Source organism: Hemitrygon akajei, unplaced genomic scaffold (assembly GCF_048418815.1).
Source record: "Hemitrygon akajei unplaced genomic scaffold, sHemAka1.3 Scf000049, whole genome shotgun sequence".
NCBI classification, from domain to species: domain Eukaryota; kingdom Metazoa; phylum Chordata; class Chondrichthyes; order Myliobatiformes; family Dasyatidae; genus Hemitrygon; species Hemitrygon akajei.
In genome coordinates, this window is record NW_027331935.1 from 6,708,655 (window position 1) to 6,717,886 (window position 9,232).

Genomic DNA, 9,232 nt, shown 5'->3' on the forward strand with positions numbered 1-9,232 from the left:
GGCCTCTCACCAGTGTGAACTTGCTGATGTGACTTCAGGTTAGATGAGCAAATGAATCCCTTCCCACAGTCCGAGCAGGTGAATGGCCGCTCCCCGGTGTGAACTCGCTGGTGTTTCATCAGGGAGGATGCCTGAGTGAATCCTGTCCCACAGTATGAGCAGGTGAATGGCCTCTCTCCAGTGTGAACTCTCTGATGTACCTTCAGTTGAGATGACCGAGTGAATCCCTTCCCACAGTCTGAGCAGGAGAACGGCTTCTCCCCAGTGTGAACTAGCTGGTGTACCATTAGGTCAGATGACCGAGTGAATCCGTTTCCACAGTCTGTGCATGTGAACGGCTTCTCTCCAGTGTGAACTCGCTGATGTACCTTCAGTTGAGATGACTGAGTGAATCCCTTCCCACAGTCTGAGCAGGTGAATGGCCTCTCCCCAGTGTGAACTCTCTGATGTACCCTCAGTTGGGATGAGCAAGTGAATCCCTTCCCACAGTCTGAGCAGGTGAATGGCCTCTCCCCAGTGTGAACTCTCTGATGTACCTTCAGATGGGATGAGCAAGTGAATCGCTTCCCACAGTCTGAGCAGGTGAATGGCCTCTCGCCAGTGTGAACTCGCTGATGTACCTTCAGTTGGGATGAGGAATTGAATCCCTTCCCACAGTCCGAGCAAGTGAACGGCCTCTCCCCAGTGTGAACTCTCCGGTGAGCCATTCTCCGGTGAGCCCCACAAATTCAGCAGATGACCAGCCTCTGCCCAGTGTGAACCGACTGGTGTGTCCACAGGTGGGAAGACCGACTGGATCCCTTCTCTCACACAGAACAGGTGAATGGCCTTGTCCCTGTATGAACTTGCTGATGTACCTTCAGTTGAGACGACCAACTGAACCCATTCCCACAGTCTGGGCAGGTGAATGGGTTCCCCCATGTAAAATAACGGGCGTAGAAGTCAGTCAGATGATCGAGTGAATCCCTCCCCACAGTCTGAACAGGAAGGAAGATGAAGTGAATCCCTTGCTCCACTTCGTAAATATCTGGTCAGAGACAGCAAAACTGGCATGATATGTTTGAGATTCCAGTTGACAAATTCCTCATCATTTTCAACCTGTAAAAAGATTTACTAAGTCCATCAATGGGTGTCAGACAACATTTCAGATGAGATCACTTGACTCGTCAAGGTGTGATATGGCTTCACAACGTTTCAGTGAATTTCAACCCAAGTTGGAGAGAGAAGTCATCTTCTAACTGGGCACAGTGCTGGTATCTAGAATGACCATCAAATTCTCTGATGCTCCTCCTGTCTCTATGAGAATGGGGCATTTCTAACATCTCCAATCTGTGACCTGGCTCACTTTGACTCTCTCCATTGGTGTTATTCCCTGCTCCCACTGAGCTGCATGGGTGCCTGGCCCCACAGTAACTGAAACACTCTCACACAAATAGCCGGTACTCATTCCAAGCACCCACCACTCTCTGTGTAAAAAAACTAACCCCTGACATACTCTCGGTATCTATTTCCAAGCACCTTAAAACTATGCCCCTCATGTTAGCCACTTTAGACCTGGGGGAAAAAGCCTCTGGCGATACACACAATGAATGCCCCTCATCATCTTTTCACCTAAAATATGCTCTAAACATAAACAAGGGAATCAGACATTGCTTTGAGGTTTTGTTACAAGTATACAAAATTATTAGGGTACAGATAGGGTAAATGCAAGCAGCATGTTCCACTGAGGTTGGATGCGATGATAACCAGAGGTCATGGGTAAGTGGCGAAGGTGAAAATTTAACGGGAGCGTGTAGAAAAGCTCTTCACTGAAATAGTTGTGAGAGTGTGGAATGAGATGTCAGCATGAGTGATGAATATGAGCTCAGTTTCACCATTTAAGCATTAGACAGCTTAAATGCTTTTTCAGCATTGACTAGATGGGCCAAGTAGCCTGTTTCCATACTGAACTTCTGTAGGTTTCTGTGACAGAGAAGCTGGACAAACTTGTTTGGAAGGGAAAAGGTAGGAGGGACAACGGAGCAGCAATGGCTGGAGTTTCTGGGAGCAATTCGGGAGCTGAGTGATCGATACATCCGAGGAAGTGAAAGCATTGGAAAGGCAGGAGGACACAACTGTGGCTAAAATGAGAAGCCAAAGCCAACATAAAAGCCAAAGAGAGGGCAAACAAAAGAGAAAAATTATTGGGAAGCTTTTGGAAACCAACAGAAGACAACTAAAAAAAGTCAGATGAGCTCAGTGCGTGGAATCATGATATTGTAGTCATTAACGAGTCTTGGTAGCAGCCAACAGTCTGAGGCATTTAGAGGAACAAAATATCCAGGGCCTCAATATCTCTTAAAAACCCAGGTTCCCTGCACCAGTTACCATGCAACCTTTATTTTGGCAGGCATGTACAAACTCAACACCCTCAAAATTTCACTTCTGAAGGCCTCCCACTTACCAAGTACTCCTTTTCCAGAAAACAGCCTGTCCCAAACCACACTTGTCAGATCCTTTCTGATACCACAGAATTGACCTTTCTCTAATTGAGAATCTCAACCCATGATCCAGACCTCTCTTTTTCCATATTTTCTTTGAATCTCCTGGCATTATGATCACTAATTTCTGTCACCAGCCCTGGATCATTTCCTAACAGCTTCCTGCACACTTCTACGTCGGGAATCCTACCTACTGAGTAAGGGCACATTTGACAAACTCTACCCCATCTAGTCTTTTTACAGTATGGAAGTCACAGACAATATCTGGAAAGTTAAAATCACTTACTGAATCAACCTTTGTTTCTTGGCATGGTCTGCGATCTCTCTGGAAATTTGTTCCTCTAAATCCCTCAGACTGTTGGGTGCAACCAAGTCCCAGTACTGACTACAATATCATAATTCCCTGTCCTGAGCTCATCTGGCTTTCCTACGATGCTTCTTGCATTGTGATATACACAGCTCAGCACATTCATCACACCATGCTCAACCATTTGATTGCTGACTCCATCTGAGGTCTGAACAACATCTGACTGGTCTGAACAAACTCTTCCTCATTGGCACAAAAACAATGGAGCTGATTGTGGAGGACAGGAGGAATGGACACAGACTAACCCCTATTGACGTCAATGGACCTGGGGTTAAAATGGTGAACAGCTTTAAGTTCCTCAACATAAACATCACCAAGGATCTCAAATGGTCTGTACATACCAGCTGTGTTTTTCACCTCAGATGGTTGAAGAAGTTTGGTATGGGCCCCAAATCCTAAGAGATTTCTACAGGGAGACAATTGAGAGCATCTTGACTGGCTGCATCACTGCCTGGTACAGGAACTGTACTTCCCTCAATCGCAGGACCCTGTAGAAAGTGGTGTGGACAGCCCGGTACATCTGCAGATGTGAACTTCCCATGATTCATGGAAAAGAATAAAGTGAACTCGTGAAAAATATAATGAACTGATTGTGGTGTGGTTATTGATCCGGCGAATTGAAGTTTACACCATAAAAAGTTTCCCATCCGGATACATCACACCTTTGTGTGGCTACTCTCTTCTGCTGACTTCAAGAAATAGCAGAGAACTGTGGACTTCACTGAGCACATCATGGAAACAAGCCTCCCCTCCATGGACTCGCTCTATACTTCCTGCTGCCTCAGTAAATCAGGCAACATAATTAAAGATTCCCAGAACTCCAGACCAGACATTCTCAATTCTCAACCACCCATCGGGTCGAAGATAAATGAAAACACAAAAACAGAAAACATACCACCAGGCCCAGGGACATTTTCCATTCTGCTGTTATAAGCAAACTGATTATTCCTCAGGAATTCCTCAGCTTCCTTCTTGCATTAATAGGGATATATACCTCGAAACATTGGCTGCACTTCGGCAAGTTTTAACAGTGGAATGGAGTGAATGAAAAAATGCCCGCCCACAATGAGAGGACGTGACACTGGATCTCACTCCCTTGTCTGAACGGAATAAAGATTAAACTGCACAACCACGAGAATAACCCACATATGTAAGGTACCACACACATGATGTTAGACCCCGGTGTAGCAAACCCATGCATGACATCAGGCATGTGGGGGGGGATAGGATTTTTGGTTCCATGGCTCTCTTCCAGGGAAGGTGGGACCTGTACAGAAGGGACCACAAGGAGAGAGAAGGTTCTTTGGAAACTGAAGATCTGAAGGCAGATAAGTCACCTGGACCAGATGGTTTACACACACAGTTCTGAAAGAGGTGGCGGGAGAGATTGTGGAGGCATTACTAATGATCCTTCAAGAATCACTAAATTCAGGAATGGTTCTGAAAGACTGGAACATTGCAAAAGCCACTCCACTCTTCAAGAAGGGAGAGAGGGAGAAGAAAGGAAACTATAGGCCACTTAGACTGACAGTGGTTTGAAAGATGTTGGAGTTGATTGTTAAGGATGTGAGTTTGGGGTACTTGGAGGCACAAGATAAAATAGGCCAGAGTCAGCATTGTTTCCGCAAGGGAAAATCTTGCCCGATGAATTTGGTGGAATGCTTTGAGAAATAATAAGCAGGGTAGACAAATGAGAGTTGGTTGATATTTTGCACTTGGATTTTCAGACCTTTTAACAGGGGTGCCAAACTCATTTTAGGTCACGGGCCGGATTGAGCAAAATGCAGCTTCATGCGGGCCGGATCAGTCGGTCACGTGCGAACGCAGCTTTCGTTGCATCTTTTTTTTTTCAGCCTGCTCTCATGTGTCTCAGTCTCTGCTATAACTACAAAGTGTTTCACTTTATAAATTCCGTTTCTTATGAAGAAGACTGCCGAATAAACTCTAAAAGCCCTGAAAACCTGGTACCTGAATAAACTCAGCATTAGCTATATCATACGCCATAGGCGCTTCGATTACTGGGGCCAGCTTTAATAGTAATTAGATATTATCTCACGGGCCAAAGATAATTCCACTGCGGGCCGGATTTGGCTCGCGGGCCTTGAGTTTGACATATATGTTTTACAAGGTACCACACACGAGGCTCCTTAACGAGCTCTGAGCCTGGTTGGGCGGCGATGAGGAAGGAGCTGATCTCGGGTTTACATTGTTATGTGTGATGAGAAAACCATGGGGAGATGGGGTCCAGAGTTGGCCCCCCGTGAACTATGCTGCTAACGAGAGGGAGGGATAAAGATGGGGAGAGGCACCATGCTGCACATGCTGATAATGAGAGAGACACAAGGATTTAAAATTATGGCTTCTTCGCTGATTGTTGACTTTACTCCCAAGGACTTTGCCTGCTTGAGTGAATCCTTGCTGACACAGCAGAGTGATGTCAGGTGCCTGCTGAGACAGGAGGGAGTGGCCAGTTTGATGGACATGATCAGCTGATGGATGGCTGGAACCCCGGCTGGGGAGATAAAAGACGAGTCTGCTGAGACACAGGCAGACACGCCACTGGACACTGAACGAGTGTTGTGCACCCACAGGAAGGTGGGGGCTTGGAGGGTCGATTTGGGGGAATCAGTCTGAAGCTCACAGTGTGTGAAGGCAGGCCGGTAGGGGCTTGTGTGTGTGTCCGTCCTCACCTGGGTGACAAGTCCAGCACTGAAGAACGGTCTAGCCGGGAACGGAAGGGTCATAATCGATTACCACAACAGTACAAAGGAACAAGAAGACAACGGAAGGTTTGCCTGCTGATTCCGCTCATCTCTCGTTCGCTCTCTCTCTCTCTCCAACGTCACAACAGCAACTACTTTAACCCAAACTGAACTGAACTCTGCATTATCTGAGGACTATTCATTTACCCCTTGACTATGATAGAACTTGGTTTTGATTCTTATTCCTACACTTCTATATTTATCATTGCTAACCTGTCGTATATGTATATTTGCATTTTGGATACTGTATTACTTAGTTTACTAATAAACACCTTTAGTTACAGTACCACCAGACTCCAACGTATCATTCCATTTCTGCTGGTTTGGTTACCCAGTTACTGGGTACATGACAACATAAATCGAAGGTCGATTGTGTGGGAAAGGGCCGGGAAGGAGCCAGACGGCTGGACAGTCTGGGCCTGGAATGTAGGATCAGTTGGTTGTGGTTCCCCAAGCAGTGATAGAGGATGTTGGTGACATGAATCTGTTTGTGTGTACGGGTGTGGGGTAAATGGTGGGAAAGTTGTGGGGCTACTGGCTGGTGGAGGGAGGTTGGGGATGTGGGTTATCGGACACAGTGTGACCTGGGAGGATGGGTCCTAGGGCAGATCACGTTGTGAGCAAGGGAGGATCTGGTCCATTGCATCAGACAGCTTTCAGGAAGCAACAAATCTCTCTTTATATTAATCACTGTCTAATCTTGCTGCTAACATTGTGTTTGTCACAGAGCCCAGAGTCTGGGAACAGCTCGATGGTAGGAAGCAGATGGAGATGATGGGAGGCTGTTTATTGGAGTCAAGGCCCGTGCCTCCTGGAGCTCCCCAGGGTAACACCCATTGCTACTTGTCATCTATGTCAATAATCTGGTTGAGAATGTACGGGGTATGGGTAGTGAGTTTGCAGCAAGTAATTGCAAACAATTACTTCTTTTTGCAAGATAGTAAATATAAACACCCCTCTTTCCCTCTCTACACTCAGAACCAACCAAAAGCTACTTCAGAAGATGCAAGCTCTTCGAATTAGCAAACACTGAGGGAATGTGTGTGAGTTTAAAGAGCTGTGCTACTGACAGAACATTAGCAGATCTGGAGTGATTGCAACTGGGTCTGATAGAGGCATAACTGGTATTTCTGGGCACATTCAGTCTCACTCCAATTATTCCCTACCTTCCTTTGTACAGTTCTGTGATGTCTAAAGGACCAGTATTTGAGTAAATGTGACTCACCAAATTTTCTCCTGACTGAATCAATGGAAACTCTGACTCAGAAGGGTTTCTCTCCAGTTGGTTCTCTCAGTCCTCGGGCTGGTTCACTTGTTGCTGTTCCCTCGTCTTCAGTTGTGGTTTGCTTCCATTTGTGGGTTTTTCTTCCAATAAATCTCTCACCGCAGGTATAACTTTAACATATAACTTTTATAACATGAAAGATAATGAAGCATGTTAACAATACAAAGGAGAACAAAATATTTCTGCTCACTGAAATCTAAACATTGAAGACAAATATAACGATCTCAGTGAACAAATCTGTCCCTGACACGTCACAAAACCTGATATGGGATAGGAAGGAGTCATCATTCAGTCATTGTAAGACATAAGATGTAGGGACAGAATTAGGTGATTCGATCCATCGAGTCTGCTCCACCACTCAACCATGGCTGAGATTTATTCCAACACCATATTCCTGCCTTGCTCCTGGTACCCTGAAGCTACTTAGCAATCATGAGTATATTAATATCTGTCATAAATATACCCAAATGGCAGCCTCAACCAACCTCTGTGGCAACAAATTCCACAAATCAGCCATCTTTTGGCTGAAGAAATTTTTCTCATCTCAGTTTTAAAGGGAAGCATCTTTACTCTGACACTGTGCTGTCAATCGCAAACTTTCCATGTCCACTGTATCTAGGCTTTTCAGCATTCGGTAGGTTTACTTCACCATACATCCCTCCACTTCCCCCACCATCCCGCATCACCATCCATCCGCGGACGGTGGGCACACACCACGTGATCGTCCGTCACAAAGGGAAAGGCGGAGCAGATCTGCGGCGCACAGCCTCACGTGACCTGATCGCGGGACGTCCGTTTCAATTCTGTGGAAATAGACAGCCTGGGCTCCTGGTTTGGATCACTCAATGCAGATTCAGTGAAGCCGACACATTTCTGACGAGCCCAGATAACTGGGTACTAAATGAGAAATTGGCCCTCGGTTCGGAGCTCTTGGCCAACATCAGATCTCCCCGCTCGGGATCGCTCTCAGTACTCACCGATGGGAAAGTGATATCTTCGGCCCGCAGACAGTGACCCCGACCCCCGGCTCCCCACCCAGGAGGCGGGAACCCTTTGCCGATCCCGGAGCAGATGCACTTCAGCACTGTGGAAGCGAGCACACCGCCCGCCTGTAGACTGTGAGCATGCGCGAAGTAATTGTTGCGTCATTAGGAGGGCGGGGCCTCGGACGCAGACGCCCAGATACTGCCCATCTGCGGTTAAATGGGAGGGGCAGACGATATCACGTGACGCGTGGGGTCTCACACCCCCAGAGAAAAATCCAGCTCCCCATCACTCTGTAAAGAAGCAAACTTGCCGTTCACATCGCCTCTCACCCTAAATGTGTCAGACATTTCAACCCGCAGGAAAATTATATCGTCTGTTCACTGTATCTACTCCTCTCGTAATCTTATAAATATCCATCCAGTCTCACCCCAGCCTGCGCCGCTCTGGAGAAAACAACACAAGTTTGTCCAACCTCTCGTTATAGCTCATGCCCTCTAATCCAGGCAATATCCTGGTAAACCTCTTCCACACCCTCTCCAAAGCCCCGACATCCTTCCAAGAATGGGGGCGACCAGAACTGTATGAAATACTCCAGATGTGGTCTAACTAGTTTTATAAAGCTGTGTCACGAACTGTAACGTTTGAGAAACGAACCAGCTGCAATAGAGTTCACACTGGAGTCTGGTTTTGATGTTAAACCATGTCTTTATTAGTATCTACTTACAGTAACTTAACGAAATAAAGGAAAGGTAACAGTGTTTTGTGTAAATATAACTCCCAATCTATCGAGCCTGAGGCAACAAAGCTCAGAGTCTTGTGATGGTAAAGTAGGAAAGTTCAGTAATCCCCGGAATAAATGATGGGAGAGAGATATTTGTAATCCAGGGTGAAACGTAGAGAAAAGGCCGTTACTTCAAAATAACCGTCGACGAAGTTCTTATCCTTTGAATCTGTCCACTTACGAGTTATCAGCGAAAGTGACCTGTCACAGGAATACAGTCTACCCGGGGTTGCCACACAACATACCCTGGCAATGGTTATCACAAGCGGTCCGCCAAGATATTCCACAATCCATTCCAATGGATTATACTAAGTGACAGCCACACACATTCGTTGTGGTTCCGTGTACCGATGATCAACCCACTCTTGTGGGCAGAGGAGAGTTCCAAGCCTCAGCTGCGACTAACTGAAGCTATCAGCTTTTCCAGTCTCTCTCTCTCTCTTTAGAATGGCCGACTGCCTGTCTGCAAATCGCTCTCTCTCTCTCTCATGGTTAATCCACAGTTAGCGCTGTCAGCCTGTGACTGACGTCATAGTCCCGCCTCCTCACGCCGGCGCTCTTAAAGAAACA

General features: G+C 46.5%; 1 long non-coding RNA gene across 1 annotated transcript; it reads right to left on the minus strand.

Annotated features, from left to right (window-relative positions):
* Positions 1–680: 680 nt before the first annotated feature.
* On the minus strand, positions 681–8,186 carry LOC140720997 (uncharacterized). The gene is made up of 3 exons (XR_012097296.1): positions 7,872–8,186; positions 6,835–7,004; positions 681–1,098 (listed from the first exon to the last, which is right to left on the minus strand). It is a non-coding gene; the product is annotated as an uncharacterized lncRNA (long non-coding RNA).
* Between the last annotated feature and the right edge of the window lie 1,046 nt (positions 8,187–9,232).